The sequence below is a fragment of the Mandrillus leucophaeus genome, unplaced genomic scaffold (assembly GCF_000951045.1).
Source record: "Mandrillus leucophaeus isolate KB7577 unplaced genomic scaffold, Mleu.le_1.0 Scaffold202, whole genome shotgun sequence".
NCBI classification, from domain to species: domain Eukaryota; kingdom Metazoa; phylum Chordata; class Mammalia; order Primates; family Cercopithecidae; genus Mandrillus; species Mandrillus leucophaeus.
In genome coordinates this window covers 5,025,858-5,041,755 of record NW_012102055.1, presented here as the reverse complement: position 1 = coordinate 5,041,755, position 15,898 = coordinate 5,025,858, and the positions used below count along the sequence as shown (strand labels likewise).

At 40.6% G+C, this 15,898-nt stretch overlaps 1 protein-coding gene across 1 annotated transcript in view; it reads right to left on the bottom strand.

Moving 5' to 3' along the window:
* The window catches only part of CFAP61 (cilia and flagella associated protein 61), a 317,571-nt gene that overhangs the window by 180,409 nt on the left and 121,264 nt on the right, over positions 1-15,898 (bottom strand). The window lies entirely within an intron of this gene.

The window sequence follows — 15,898 nt, the reverse complement described above, 5'->3', positions numbered from 1 at the left end:
TTGGGGTTTGAGTAACTGTAAAAGTAACTCATTTCATTATAGAAAACCTGAAACACAAAAACGTGTGAAGAATAAGGTAAATATCACTGATAATGCCATTAACCAAAGACAACACAGAGACACTTTAAATATTTAGTTTACAATAGCACTATGATTTATTTCATAAACAGAGTCAAAATCCTTCCAATTTTTAAATTATGTTAGGAAGAAGTCACACTGCACCAGGGCTGGCTTCATGGGTGTGGGACCCACACAATGCTGTGTGCTTTGTAGAGCCTCACACTCACAGTTTATTGCACTGAGGCCACCGTTCAAAAATTCTTAATAATTTTATCTTTGACTTCATGTTTTTAAGTGAAGTTAAGTGACACAATGGAGCATGTCAGGGGCCTTGGAGCCTCGGCTCACGTGTGCACCCCACGGTCTCTCCATGATGCTTTTCTCCCACCTGTTCCCTGCCCCTGGCACCCTGGGCCCTAGAGAGCCTCCCCATTCCTGCCTCACGACAGCTGCCTCCTCCTTCTGCCAGGGGTGGCACTGGTTGCATTGGTTGGGGGAAGCCCGTGTTCAGCCAACACCCAGTGGGGTTCCTGGACAAGGGTATAGAGAGGCTCATGAGTCAGGTACATGACACGTGGAGTCTCTGGTCAGACCGAGGGGGTAGCTGTCCCCACCTTGGGCAGGCAGTGCCATGGTGTGTTTGGCTAGCAACTCAGTGCGGACCTCCTACCCATCCTCCATCCAGGGGTTCAGTGCATCCTGGTGCAGAGGGTGCAAGCCCTTAGTTGGATGCCTGTTTGCCATGGGTTGGAGCTCATGGGAAGGAGAGACTGATTGCCCTACACGAGGCCAGAGCTTCACATTTTCATTTTGCAGCGGGTCCTGTACATTATGTAGCTGGCCTTGCAGTGAATTCTCTGCAGTTACTAGGGTATTATTACTCAATGGGACAATTCCATTCCTCCTTGTGCTGATACAATAAAATATCCTAATCTATTTAACTGTCAACTGTAGGGAACATCTGTGCTTAAATTTTAATACATGCTTCCACATTATGAACAAAGTATCATATTTGCGAAGAACAATATCTATATCTATAATTAACTAATAAAAAGATGAACAACTCCATCTTAATAATGTTTATGGGCAATTTTAAGTGAAAGGTAAGAACTTTGTTATATGACCACCTTACACCAAAATCTAGTTCAGTGGATTAAAGATGGAAATGTAACAAACAAGACCACAAAAGCACTAGACAAACACTCAAGTGAATTAAAAACATATATCCACACAAAACCTATACATGAACGTTCATAGCCGCATTATTCACAATAGCCCAAGAGAAAACAACCCAAATGCCCACCAACTGATGAATGGATAAACAGAGTATGGTTTATACATACAACAGAAAACTATTCAGCCATAAAAGAAAATAAAGTACTGACGCATACGCCAACATGCATGAACTTTAAAACATTGTGCGAAGTGAGAGAAACCATATACAAAAAGGCACGTGTTGTGTAATTCCATTTATATGAAATGTCCAGAACAGGCAAATTTACAGTGATAGAAAGTTGGTTAGTGATTGTTGGGGGCTGAGGGGAGAAGAGAATGGGAGTGACAGCTTGATAGGTACAGGGTGTCCTTTGGGTGATACAAATGTTTGAGAACCAGATAAAGGTGGTAACTGCACAATGCTGTAACTCTACTACAAACCACTGAATTGTACATTTGAAGTGGGTAAATTGTATGGCATGTTTATTACATCTCAATAAAGCTGTTACAAAAATATATATAATGCCAAAATAATTGAAAGAAAAAGGGAATGGCAACTAATAGCAAAAAAAAAAAAAAATAAGCTGGTATAGCTATATAAATATCAGATAAACCAGATCTTAAGGCAAAAATCATGAGAAAAAGGTCTTTGTTTGATAATAGAAGTTCACTAGGAAGACATAACAATACCATATCTATAGGTGTCTAACAATAAAGCTCCAGGATACTGAAGTAAAAATGGACAGGGTTATGAGAAGAGTTTGAAATTTACCATCATATTGGTAGAGTTTAATATGGTAGAGCTCTCTCAGAAACTGGTGTCAGACAACACATTTAAGATACTGTGGAAGATCTGGACAAACTTCAGCTAAAGTACGCTATATCCCCCAAATGAAAAAGACATGGCCATCTAAGAGTTGTCTCACTGTTTCCATTCCAAAGCCCTCCAGCCAACTGTCTTTCCTGTCTTAGGTAACGACAACTCCATCCTTCCAGTGGTTCAGGCCCAGACCTTCGGCTTCATCTGTTTTCTTGCACACCTCTCTTTCAACCCCACTTTGGGCTGACTCTACTTTCAAAATGCATCAAAGAATGGAACGACTTCTCAAGACCTCCAATGCTAGTCCAGTCTCCACCACCTCTCTCCTCGGTTGTTGGAACAACATCCTAGTGTCTCTCCACATTTCTGCCATTGTCCCTGACAAGCCATCCTCCACCAATTTGCCAGAGCAATGTTTATCAAATGTTAAGTCAGATCACAAGACTCTTATACTCAAATTCCCAGTAATAGAGGTGTTCTTACCCTCTTTTATGTGTACGGCCCCTCTCAGAATGTTTTTAAATGAATAAAGTAAGATACATAAGATTATAATATATGAGCTTCATTAAACAAACACGATTCAGCAGGGAATCTAATAATTACCATAATTTTGCTACACTGACGAGCATAAGCTTGCACTCCCAGTAAAAGCCAAAGTTCTACAGTGGCTGACAGCCCCCTCCCTGACTCCTCACGACCACAGCCTCCTTCCCTGTGCCCTCCCTCTGGGATTGCTGCTTGCTCTGACTCATCTCCAAACAGTTGGCTTCTTGGTTTCCCTGCTCTGTGGCACAGGCCACCGTGCTGTTCCTCAAACATGCCAGACATAGTCCCTCATCAGAAGTTCCTACTTGAGGAAGTTTCTACCTCATCAGAAGGTCCTACTTCATTAGAAGTTCTTACCTCATCAGAAGTTCCTACCTCAACAGAAGGTCCTACTTCATTAGAAGTTCTTACCTCATCAGAAGTCCTACCTCAACAGAAGGTCCTACCTCATCAGAATTCCCTACCTGAGAAAGTTCCTACCTCATCAGAAGTTCCTGCCTCATCAGAAGTTCTTACCTGAGGAAGTTCCTACCTCATCAGAGGTTACCTCATCAGAAATTCCTACCTGTAATTCTCCTCCAGCAAATCTATGAGCCTGTTCCATCACTTCAACATTTGAGTCTTTGCTGAAACTTCACCCTCTCAATGACCCTGAAACCCTATTTAAAATTTGGACCCTGACTTTCCAACCTCATTCCCTTTTCTATTTTTCTCCACAGCACTTCCTACTTTCTCTTTATTTTTTTTTTCACTGTTTGTCTCCTTCCACTAGAATAAAACTTGACAAAGATGGGAGTGTTGGTCTATTTGCTCACTGCTGCCACCTCATGGCTACAGCAATGCCTGGCACATGGTAGATGCTCAATAAATAGCTGTTAAGTGAACTAATCATGAAGCTTGCATGGAGATAGCCAGAGAGCTTCTCCATGCTTATTACATGTCTTTTTGGTTTTTTTTTCTTTTTTTACATATAATAAATACTATAACTGAGTTATAAAGAGTGTTGTTGGATACTAGACTGGAAAGTGAGAGTAAGTGGACATCTTCCCCCAGTAAGGCTTGAAGCTCAGACCATATCACGGTCCACTCCAAAAGGCCAGAGCTTTTTGTAGCCTACAGTGGTGCCCAATAAATGTTCAGTGGGACATGGGGCTATCTTCCTGCAAAGGAGCACAAAACTGCAAACATTGTTTCACCAGTCTGTCCATGGAAATCTACTGGTGATTAGGGGTCACAACCATTTTGCATTCATCTCTGCTATTCATATTCACCAAAGAGGAATATTTCAGAGCTTTCCTTTGTTCTTAGAATTTCAGGGGGAGGAACAGGCAATGGCAGTATGTTTGTGCCCTCCTCTAAAATGACACTGTCCAGTACAAGAGCCCGTACACTTGAAATATGGTACTCAGAACTGAGATGTGCTGTAAGAATAAAATATTCACTGAATTGTGGACTTGGTACAAAAAAGTAATATAAAGTATCTCATTCGTGCTTTTTAAATATTGATTATATGCTGAAACAATAATATTTTGGATATAATGGGTTAAATAAGAAAGAAATGTTACAATTAATTTCACCTACTTTTTGATTTTTAAATTAGTGTGGCTATTCAAAAATCTAAAATTACACATGTGGCTCAGAGTGTATTGCTACTGAATGGGGCTGCTCTCTCTGTCTGTATTTGCCTCTGAGAACTATTTCCCAAAAGGTTTTTATTCAGCTCAAAAAGCAGAATGTAGGCTGGCTGGGTGAGGTGGCTCCCATCTGTAATCCCAGCACTTTGGGAGGCCAAGGCAGGAGGATCACTTGAGACCAGGAGTTCAAGACCAGCCCAGCCAACATGGTGAAACTCCATCTCTACTAAAAATACAAAATAGCTGTGCATGGTGGCTCACGCCTATAATCCCAGCTACTTGGTTGGCCAAGGCACCAGAATCACTTGAACCCAGAACCCAGGAGGCAGAGGTTGCAGTGAGTCGAAATCATGCCACTGCACTCCAGCCTGGGCAAAAGAGTGAGACTCTATCTAAAAAAAAAAAAAAAAAAAATTCAGAATGTAGGTCTTATTCCACATGTGACCTTTTTTTGGCAGGCTCTGAGGCAAGGTGGCTGTATATACATTATTCCTCCTACAGTGGGTGCTGAGAATAGCAGCCTGTTTGTTTTTGCTTTAACTAGAATGAGATGTGGGAGACCTGAGGAGGAGGTGGTGTAGCTCCTTTGTTTTCTGGGTAAAGGGAGGAAGAGGTGTGGATTCTTTACTTAGCGTGTTCTGATAGCCGTGTGTCACTATGCACTTGTTCTTTGTGTCTTCACATCTCCACCTGTTGCATTTTAAAGCATTTTCATAGTATGTGGTTTTGCCTAATAAAGCATTCTCATAGCAAAAAACAAAAAAACAAACAAAAACGGGACACATACTTGTTGCTACATGGGTATTTCCTTTACAAAGTAAATTGCTTTTAATTGCTTCTAGTTGCTTCTACACAGCAATTGGCAGGAAAAAGTGAAAAATGAATAAAGGTAAGAAATAAACTCTTAAGACATATTTCCTTAAAATCAAGGATTAACATGGATTCATTAAGAATTATTCATTCACTCCATCACAAATATTTATTAAACATCTGCTGTGTGCCCCGTGTGTTCTGGGTGCTGGGGATACATCAGGGAAACAGACAATCCACAATTTCTGCTCTCGTGGAGCTGAACTGCTATTGACTCCAGACCATATTTTGAGAAATAATTCTGAAATTCTTTAAAGTTTTAAATAAGGCACATGAGGTTAGAAGCAGACCAATTGTTATGGAGACCTTCATCTGTGTTTTTGCTAGAGAAAGCACCTTGAAAAATACAATGACTTCAAGACAAAGTTGTCAGGATGCATACTATTTTATTCTCAACAAAAAACACTCATTAGAATCCTTAATTAAAATGACATGGATCTCAAATACATATATATATCATGTTATCTATACCAACAGAATACTGTTGTCAAATTATCAAGCAGCTATCTTTATTTCTTGCCCTATTCTCAGATAAATCATAAAGCTTTATTCATTGAGGGTCTATAAAATGATACCAAGACCTTCTGTGGAATGAACTTTAAATCTGCTAAATAAATATCCAATAAAACAAAGTCTGCTTCAATGATTATGTACTGACTTAGGCCTGGCAGGACCTCAGAAGATGGTGGCTCATTGGATGCACCTAAACGTGGCCCTATTTTCATCTCTCTGCAAGTTTCAAATAGGAAGTTGCTTCTCTCATTTTAGTCATTCTTTCATTTTAGCTATTATGGTGGCTCCCTTCTTTCAGTCCCATGGCCTATAGCCAGGAAGGAGAACACTCCCACCTCCCTCTATCTGTTCCACATACCTTGCCTGACCTTCCCAGAAGCGAATGTGTACTCAGTAACCAGAAGAGTTTAGCGTTCTTTTCCCTAGGGTGCAAGTATGGTTCTAAAGCCACCCTGAATCAGTGAGGGAGATTAGCTATGTTTTTCATTACCCATCCACATGGTTTCTTCTATCCACAGAAAAAGCAAGGTATCTGGAGGGCTTCCCAAGGCTTTACCTCTCCAGGTCACCTCTTTCTTATGCTTTCTCTCTCTGATATACTTAAATGCTCTAACCTGTTAGTCCTCAGGAAATGACACCTCTCCGTGAAGAAGTGATGAAGCCCCGCTCACTGGCCCCTTCTTGAGTCCTGAGAGTCTTGCAGTCTGGGTCACCTGCTTCACAAGAGGTTTGCTTCTCCCTGTTTTTGGCTGACTTTGACCTCAAGGATCAGAGTTTCTAGTATTTAATCAGATCACACACACGATAAAGTAGAATATCATATATGAAAGTGGAAGGAAAAAGATTTAACACAACTTTTCAATACCAAATTGAGTGGATGAATTGTTTTAGACACTTACAAGGTTATGCGTGTGTGTGTATATATATAATATACACATATATATGCACATAAATGTATATATACACACACACACACATAAAAGTTGTATATATATACATATAACTTTTACTTGAAGTTCAGGGGTACATGTGAAGGTTGGTTATATAGGTAAACTTGTGTCATGGGGGTTTGTTGTAGAGATTATTTATCACCCAGGTATTAAGCCTAGTACCCATTAATTAGGTTTCCTGATCCTCTCCCTCCTCCCACCCTCCACCCTCTGATTTGCCCCAGTGTGTCTGTTGTTCCCCTCTAGGTGTCCATGTGTTCTCATTATTTAGCTCCCACTTATAAGTGAGAATGTGTGGTATTTGATTTTCTCTTCCTGCATTAGTATGCTAAGGATAATGGACTCCAGCTCCATCCATGTTCCTGCAAAGGACAAGATCTCATTCTTTTTTATGGCTGCATAGTATTCCATGGTGTATATGTACCACATTTTCTTTATCCACTTTACCATTGATGGGCATTTAGATTGATTCCATGTCTTTGCTATTGGGAATAGTGCTGCAATGAACATGTGTGTGTATGTGTCCTTAGAATGATCTATATTCCTTTGGATATATACTCAGTAGTGGGACTGCTGGGTGGAATGTTATTTCTGTTTTTAGGTCTTTGAGGAGTCATCACACTGTCTTCCACAATGGTTGAACTAATTTACACTGCCACAAACAGAGTATAAACATTCCTGTTTCTCTGCAACCTTGCCATCTGTTATTTTTTGACTTTTTTGTAATGGCCATTTTGACTGGTGTGAGACGGTATCTCTTTGTGGTTTTCATCTGCATTTCTCTAATGATCAGTGAGGTTGAGCTTTTCTTCGTATGATTGTTGGTTGTATGTATGTCTTCTCTTGAAAAGGGTCTACTCATGTCCTTTGCCCAGTGTTTTTTTTTTTTTTTTTTTTTTTTTTTTTGAGACACAGTCTCGCTCTGTTGCCCAGGGTAGAATGCAGTGCCGTGATTTCGGCTAACTGCAAGCTCCGCTTCATGGGTTCATGCCATTCTCCTGCCTCAGCCTCCTGAGTAGCTGGGACTACAGGTGTCCAGTTTTTAATGGGGTTGTTTTTTCCTTGTAAATTTGTTTAAGTTCCTTATAGATGCTGGATATTAGACTTTTGTCAGATGCATAGTTTGCAAAAATTTCCTTCCATTCTATAGGTTGTCTGTTCACTCTGTGGATGGTTTCCTTTGCTGTGCAGAAGCATTTTAATTAGATACCACGTGTCAATTTTTTCTTTTGTTGCAATTGCTTTTGGCGTCTTCATCATGAAATCTTTGCCCATTCCTATTTCCAGAATGGTACTGCCTAGGTTGTCTTCCAGGGTTTTTATAGTTTTGTGTTTTACATTTAAGTCTTTAATCCTTGAGTTAATTTTTGCATATGGTGTAAGGTGTCCAGTTTTAGTCTTCTTCATATGGCTACCCAGTTATCCCATCACCATTTATTGAATAGAGAATATTTTCACCATTGCTTTTGTCAGGTTTGTTGAAGATTAGATAGTTGTAGGTGTACAGGCTTATTTCTGGGTTCTCTATTCTCTTCCATCGGTCTATGTGTCTATGTGTCTGCTTTTGTACCAGTACTGTTTTGGTTACTGTAGCCCTGCAGTATAGTTTGAAGTCAGGTAGGGTGATGCCTCCAGCTTTGTTCTTTTTGCTTTGGATTGCCTTGGCTATTCCGGCTCTTTTTCGGGTCCATATGAATATTAAAATAGTTTTTTCTAGTTCTGTGAAAAATGTCAATGGTAGTTTAATAGGAATAGTATTGAATCTATAAATTGCTTTGGGCAGCATGGTCATTTTAATCATATTGATTCTTTCTATCCATGAGCATGGAATGTTTTTCCATTTGTTTGTGTCATCTCTGATTTCTTTGAGCAGTGTTTTGTAGTTCCCCTTGTAGAGATCTTTCATCTCTCATTGGTTAGGTGTATTCCTAGGTATATTATTATTTTTTTTTTGGCAATTGTGAATGGGATTGCGCTCTTGATTTGACTCTAGGCTTGACTGTGGTTGGTGTATAGGAATATCAGTGATTTTTGCACATTGATTTTGTATCCTGAGACTTTGCTGAAGTTGTTTCTCAGCTTAAGGAGCTTTGGGGCAGAGACTACGAGATTTTCAAGATACGGGATCATGTCATCTGCAAGCAGGAATAGTTTGACTTCCTCCCTATCTGGATGCCCTTTATGTATTGCAGAAAATAGGGCAATTTTTTAATACCAGTAAATAAAAATGAAATGACAGGGAGAAGAAAAAGTAATTTGAGTCTTTCTGAATTCCAAAGAAGTGATCGTTATAATAGAATCATGAAACAATTTGATAGTCATTAGTATTTCGTTTTAAATAAAAAATAAATAAACAAAACCCACAAAATTAAAAATGAGGTTTCTATTGGGTTCCGTTCAAGGCGGCTGATTAAAAGCAGAAGGGGCCAAGGACTGATGATGTTAAAACACTCTCCACAATAACACGGGCCTGAAATAGGTACAATGGTAACTTTCTGTGTGAGTCACCCACAGAAAAGCAAAGAAGACAGAAATGGTGAGGGGAGTAATTGCTTAAAGGACAACTAGTTAAATGCATTTTATTTACTGAGCCAAGTTGATGGCTGTATGATCTAACTCAGCAGTAAATATTTATTTATAAAAAATAATTCCTAGCACAATAAATATTGGTTAGCCAAGTACATCTGAAATGTTCCCCCACATTTAAAATGTCAAATTTCAGAAAAGCATCATGTGAAAGGGTGGCAAGATGGAGTGGGTGACCAATTCACCTGAATGTGTTCTCTACTAATGAATAAACAAGAGGACAGAAAAGCCAGTGGGTAGGTCAAGAATGAGCAAGCAGCGGAAATAGAAAAGGAATCATCATCTGTAGCACACACTCACCCCGTATTAAGTTTGGAAATGTCCTAGAGGTTAATATAGGAAGAAACTGTATCATAAAGAAAGCATTTAATTTATTCACAATTAAAGTGCAAGTTAACATAAACATTAGGAAATGTTCTCATCTCAAAGGCCTGTAGTCCCTAAACAAAAGGAGAGGGAACCTGAGTGTGGAATGTGTTGACAGAAGAGGTAGCCATCACTAACGACTGAATGAGTAATTTGTCCCAGTGCTCACCAGCACAGCCAGAGGGCAGATGACAGACACAAATATAATTTCCCAAGGGAAGAAGAACAAAATTAGGTGGAGGACCAGAACATGAGGTCATGAAATTTAAAGTAACCAAACTTAAGAGCAGAAACAATTCATCCCAAATGTCAAGAGAAGTGAAGCAAAAAATAGAAGAACATGATACATTTTTAAAGAGTAGGTGTAGAGGACCTGAGCCCTCACCATGCCCAAGTGGCTCCTCCTCACCTCCTTCAGGTCTTTACTCATGACCACCCTTCCTGTCCTAGGCAAAATGGCAGCCCCTCTCCCACTCAGCACTTCCGATCCCCTCTCCGCACCTGCTATACCCTTCATGTTCTCCCTCAGTGCCTACATACTGTGCATTTGGATCTCTTTCCTTTACATCTTTCTCCACCATCTAGAATGCCCCCGGTGTGGGCAAGAATTTCTATCTGTTTGCATCATTTCTGTTTCCCCAGCACCTGGAATAGGACTGGCACACGTTTGCAGTCAGTGCTGTGGATTTTACTGGATGAATGAGGGGGTTTGCTGGGGTCTCTGAGAATGAAAACAGACATCAGCCAGTACTCTCCTCCTGCACCCCAGAACTCAGTGGCCATTTTGTCAATGTGATAGACGTCAATTTCAGGATGGAGGGAGGGTGGAAGAAAGGAAATAAACCAAGGCCCTGGAGATACAAATCCTAAAGCCCTGCCTATCTCCAGACATCCTGCTTATGTGAGCCAGTACATGTCCTAAAGCAGAAGCCATTCTGAGTTGGTTTTTCTTTCCAACTGAAAGCATTCTCATTGTTAATCTACATTTTGAAATGCAAAAAATGGTTTTAGAAAAACACAGGTGGAAAGTGTGTATGAAAAAAGAAGGGCCAGGAACTAGAAACAAGCAAGAGAAATTAAAGCATTACTTGATATAAATAGAAAAAAATATGTAAAACAGAGTCCACATATTCTTACAAATCTAACCAAAAGGTTATATTTATATATAGAAGAAACTTAGTAACTCAACAGTACCAAAAAATTACTAGATCATAAAAGGTTTAAAGTAGGTGTGGCCTTTAAACTTCTAAAATTGTCTAGAAAAAGAAATAAATATAAAATAAAAGAATAAAAAGTAAAATAGGTATGGCTTATATGTTTTATAGAAAATCTGTATTTGGAAGACAGATAATCACAATTCTTTTTTAAAAAATTAATTTAATTCTATTTTAAGTTCCAGGATACATGTGCAGGACAAACATATGTTACATAGTGTGCCATGGTGGTTTGCTGCACCTGTCAACCCATCACCTAGGTATTAAGCCCAGCAAGCATTAGCTACTTATCCTGATGCTCTTCCTCCCCTCGGACCCCCACTGACAGGCCCCAATGTGTGTTGTTCCTCCCGGCCCCCGCATGTGTTCATGTGTTCTCATCATTCAGCACCCACTTATAAGTGAGAACATGTGGTGTTTGGTTTTCTGTTCCTGTGTTAGTTTGCTGAGAATAATGGCTTCCACCTGCATCCATGTCCCTGCAAAGGACGTAGTCTTGTTTCTTTTTTATGGCTGCATAGTATTCCATGGTATCATAGTATTCTATGGTACCACATTTTCTTTATCCAGTCTATCAGTGACGGGCATTTGGGTTAATTTCGTGTCTTTGCAATTATGAACGGTGCTGCAATGAACATATGCGTGCATGTATCTTCAAAACAGAATGATTTATATTCCTTTGGGTATATACCAGAAATGGGATTGCTGGGTCAAATGGTATCTCTAGTTCTAGGTTTCTGAGGAATCAGCACACTTTCTTCCACAATGGTTGAACTAACTTACATTCCTACCAACAGTGTAAAAGTGTTCCTATTTCTCCATAGTCTTGCCAGCATCTGTTGTTTCTTGACTTTTTAATAATCGCCATTCTGACTGGCATGATATGCTAGCTCTTTGTGGTTTTGATTTGCATTTCTCTAATGATCAGTGATTTTGAGCTTGATTTTGAGCTTTTTTTCACGTTTGTTGGCTGCATGAATGTCTTCTTTTGAGAAGTGTCTGTTCATGGTCCTTTGCCCGCTTTTTAATGGGGTTGTTATTTTCTTGGAAATTTGTTTAAGTTTCTTGTAGATTGTGGATATTAGACCTTTGTCAGATGAACAGATTGCAAAAATTGTCTCGTATTCTGTAGGTTGTCTGCTCACTCTGATGATAGTTTCTTTTGTCATAAATCACAATTCTTTTCTACCAGATGATGTATTCATTAAAAAAGCAGAAGCCCTGGCCGGGCACAGTGGCTCATGCCTGTAATCCCAGCACTTTGGGAGGCCAAGGTGGGTTGATCAGGAGGTCAGGAGATTGAGACCATCCTGGCTAACACGGTGAAACCCCGTCTCTACTAAGAATAAAAAATAAAATAAAAATCAGCTGGGCATCGTGGCCGGTGCCTGTAGTCCCAGCTACTCAGGAGGCTGAGGCAGGAGAATGGCATGAAACCTGGGAGGCAGAGCTTGCAATGAGCCAAGATCACACATTGCACTCCAGCCTGGGTGACAGAGTGAGACTCCATCTCAAAAAACAACAAACAAACGAACAGAAGCCCCTACAGTGCTTCTCAAACTTTTAATGTGCATGAAAGTCAACTGGTGCACTTGTTAGCAACACAGATTCAGAAAACCTGGGGCAGGGCCTGGGATTCTGCATTTTAGCAAAGTCTCAGCAGATGCTGCTGCTGCCGATCCCTGGACCACACCTGCAGTGGAACTGAAGAGCATATGAAGAAAGAACTGTCCTTGAGTAAAATGAGGTAACCTTGAGAAGGGAAGCCAGGTGCTAAGGAGTAAGAAGGAAGAATATGTCACGGTCCATGATGGCCGTATGCCCAGCCCACCCCGATGGCCTTCTTTAAGGGACAAACAAGTTCTTATAAAGTCTCACTTTCTAAAAGCCAGGTGTGAGTCCTCACAGATACAAAGGGTGCATGTCACTGAGCATCACTGGATAGTGCCCTGACTTACAAAGGACCCTGGCTGCTGCACCTGAGCTCCTCTTGCACTCCTGGCTGACACACAGGTGCAGGGGACTGGCTGGAAACACCTCGGCACTTAAACACAATGCCATGGGGACGCGGGGACAGAAGGGGATGGCCCTGTGCAGGCACTGCCACCTCGGGGTAACTGATGCCAAGAACCCAGAAAGGTGATGGGAAGTCTTCTTTAAGGTCTCCCCCACTCTCACATTTCCAAACTTCATTTTGTGTGATATGAAATTCCATCAAATTCATTTGTTAGTAAACTCATTTTTTTTTAAAAAAAATACAAACATTGCTGGGGTGTAAGGGTGGGGGTTGCTCTTCCTTCTCATTTCTGTAGGAGCCTCTTCAGGTTGGCTGCCGTCCTTTCTCTCCTCCACTCCTGCAGCCACGATCAGATCAGCTGCCTGGAGAGGGTGCAGGAGTGTGGACTTTAAAAGAGCAAAGGGAAGAGCGATGTTGTACTCCCTATAGGAACTGAGCAATATTGACAGGCAAAGCTACCATTTTTAACATTAAATGTGTGGTTTCACTAAAAAGCTTTTTATGCTTAGAATATGGTTTAAAGAATTAAAGAGGAGATCTATGCTTTCTGTAGAAAACAGCTTCCCACTGCCATGTTCACCCCTAATGGTGATAAGCGTGTGGGTTTCGAGGGATGCCTTCCCCTGTGGGACCGTGCATAGCTTCTTGAATGGAAAAAGGCAATGCGCACAACTATGGCACTTGGAGAAGCTACAGGAGCACACAGGCAGGGAATCTGGTGTGGGCTGGCAGGTGTGCTGGCGACAAACTGGAGGAGACTGTGAAGGAGGGTTCCTGATGAGGGCTCAGGTGGCAACTGCGACAACACATGACTTGTGAAAGACACAAAAACTAGTTCCGCTTCTGAGTCTTTAATATTTCAGAAAAGAACCCAGGTATACATCAGGAGCTCCAATTTTAAATGCAAGTCATTCAAGAAAAAGAAGCTGGCACTGAAAAAGGTTACGAAGAAAAGCCAGGACTCCACTGCAACCAAACTAATTCCTAGACAAGTGTGGAAAGTCTCATCATTTAAAAGATTGAGATTTTATTTTTAAGAAGAGTAATGCATGGACATAGTAAAAGAGTGTGTAAGAAAATAATATGAATGTAAATTATGTAATTAAAGCTACTAAGAACAAGCCCGCTACTACAGCCAGACCGATGACCCCTTCCTAGATCCGTATCATCTCATTGCTCTCCATCTCTAGTGCCTTTATTCAATTGGATTTATTCAGAGTGAAAACTCCAAGAAAAAAAGTCACCAATGCACTTAAGAATGCGGAGTATAAAGTACATTTTTAAAAATTCTACTTGAATCATAATACAGTATAAAATCTCAGTGTAGAAAAAATTAACTACATTTTTCCGTCACAGAAGTACTGCACACCCACTGATTTTTAAAAATTCAAACAGAAATAACCCATTTAAAAATAGGCAAAAGACCTAAACAGACACCTCACCAAAGAAGACACACAGTTGGCAAATAAGCATATACGACATGCTCAACACCACATGTCATTAAAACAGCGAGGTACCACTAACATACTGATTAGAATGGCCAAAATCCAAAACACTGATGACACCAAATGCTGGCAAGGGTGTGCAGCAGCGGGAACTCATTCACTGCTGGTGGGAATGCAAAATGGCTCAGCCACTCTGTCAGATAGTTTGACAGTTTCTTGTAAAACTAAACATATTCTGGTCATAGGATCCAGCAATTGCACTCTTTGGTAGTCATCTAAAAGTTGAAAACTTACACCCACATAAAAACCTACACATGAATGTTTATAGCAGCTTTATTCATAACTGCTCAAACTTGAAAGCAACAAGAGGTTTTTCAATTAGATAAACGGGTAGACACACTGTGGAACATCCAGACAATGGAATATTATCCAGGGCTACAAAGAAATAAGCTAGCCAGTCATGAAAAGACATGGAGGAACCTTAAAAACATATTAATCAGTGAAAAAAGCCAATCTGAAAAGGCTACTAACAAGATTCCAACTTTATGACATTCTGTAAAACGTAAAATTCTGGAGACAGTAAAAAGACCAGTGGTTGACAGTGTTGTGGGAAATGAGGGATGAACAGACAGAGCACAGAGGCTGTTTAGGAGAGGAAAACTATTCTGTGTGCTATCATAACAGTGGATACATGTCATTACACATTTGTCCAAAGCCATAGAATCTACAACACCAACAGTAAACCCTAATGTAAACTATGGACATTGGTTGATAATGATACGTCAGTGGTGGTTCATCGATTACAACAAATGTGCCAATCTAGTGCCGGATGTTCATGATGCAAGAGTCTGTGTATGGTGGTGGAGAAGGGACTTGTGAGAACTCTCTGCACTTTCTGCTCAATTTTGCTGTAAACCTAAAACTACTCTTTTCAAAAAAAGTTTACTGGCCAGGCGTGGTGGCTCACGCCTGTAATTGCAACACTGGGAGGCCAAGGTGGGTGAACTGCTTGAGCCCAGGAGAGTTCAAGATAAGCCTGGGGAACATGATGAAACCCCATCTCCACAAAAAATACAAAACTCAGCCAGGTGTTGTGGCACAAGTCTGTGGTCCTGGCTACTAGGGAGGCTGAGATGGGAGGATCACCTGAGCTTGGGAGGTTGAGGCTCCAGTGAGCCATGATAGTGCCACTGCACTCCAGCCTGGGCAAGAGAATGAGATGCTAAAAAAAAAAAAGTTTATTAATTAAAACAAAAAAAATCAAACATAACAGATAGATGTAATGCAAAAAGTCACCATCTTCACCTACAATTCCCAGTCCTGTTTCCCAGAGGCATATAAGGTTAATGAAATCCTATGTACCTTTTTAGAACTTCTATATATACACAAGATAAAAACTAGATATAATGTTCGCATAGTATCCTTTTTCCTCTTCTTTTTAATTAAGAAATCAACTGAGGGCGGAGCAAGATGGCCGAATAGGAACAGCTCCAGTCTCCAACTCCCAGCGCGAGCGACACAGAAGACCCGTGGTTTCTGCATTTTCAACTGAGGTACTGGGTTCATCTCACTAGGGAGTGCCAGACAATCGGTGCTGGTCAGCTGCTGCAGCCCGACCAGCGAGAGCTGAAGCAGGGCGAGGCATCGCCTCACCTGGGAAGC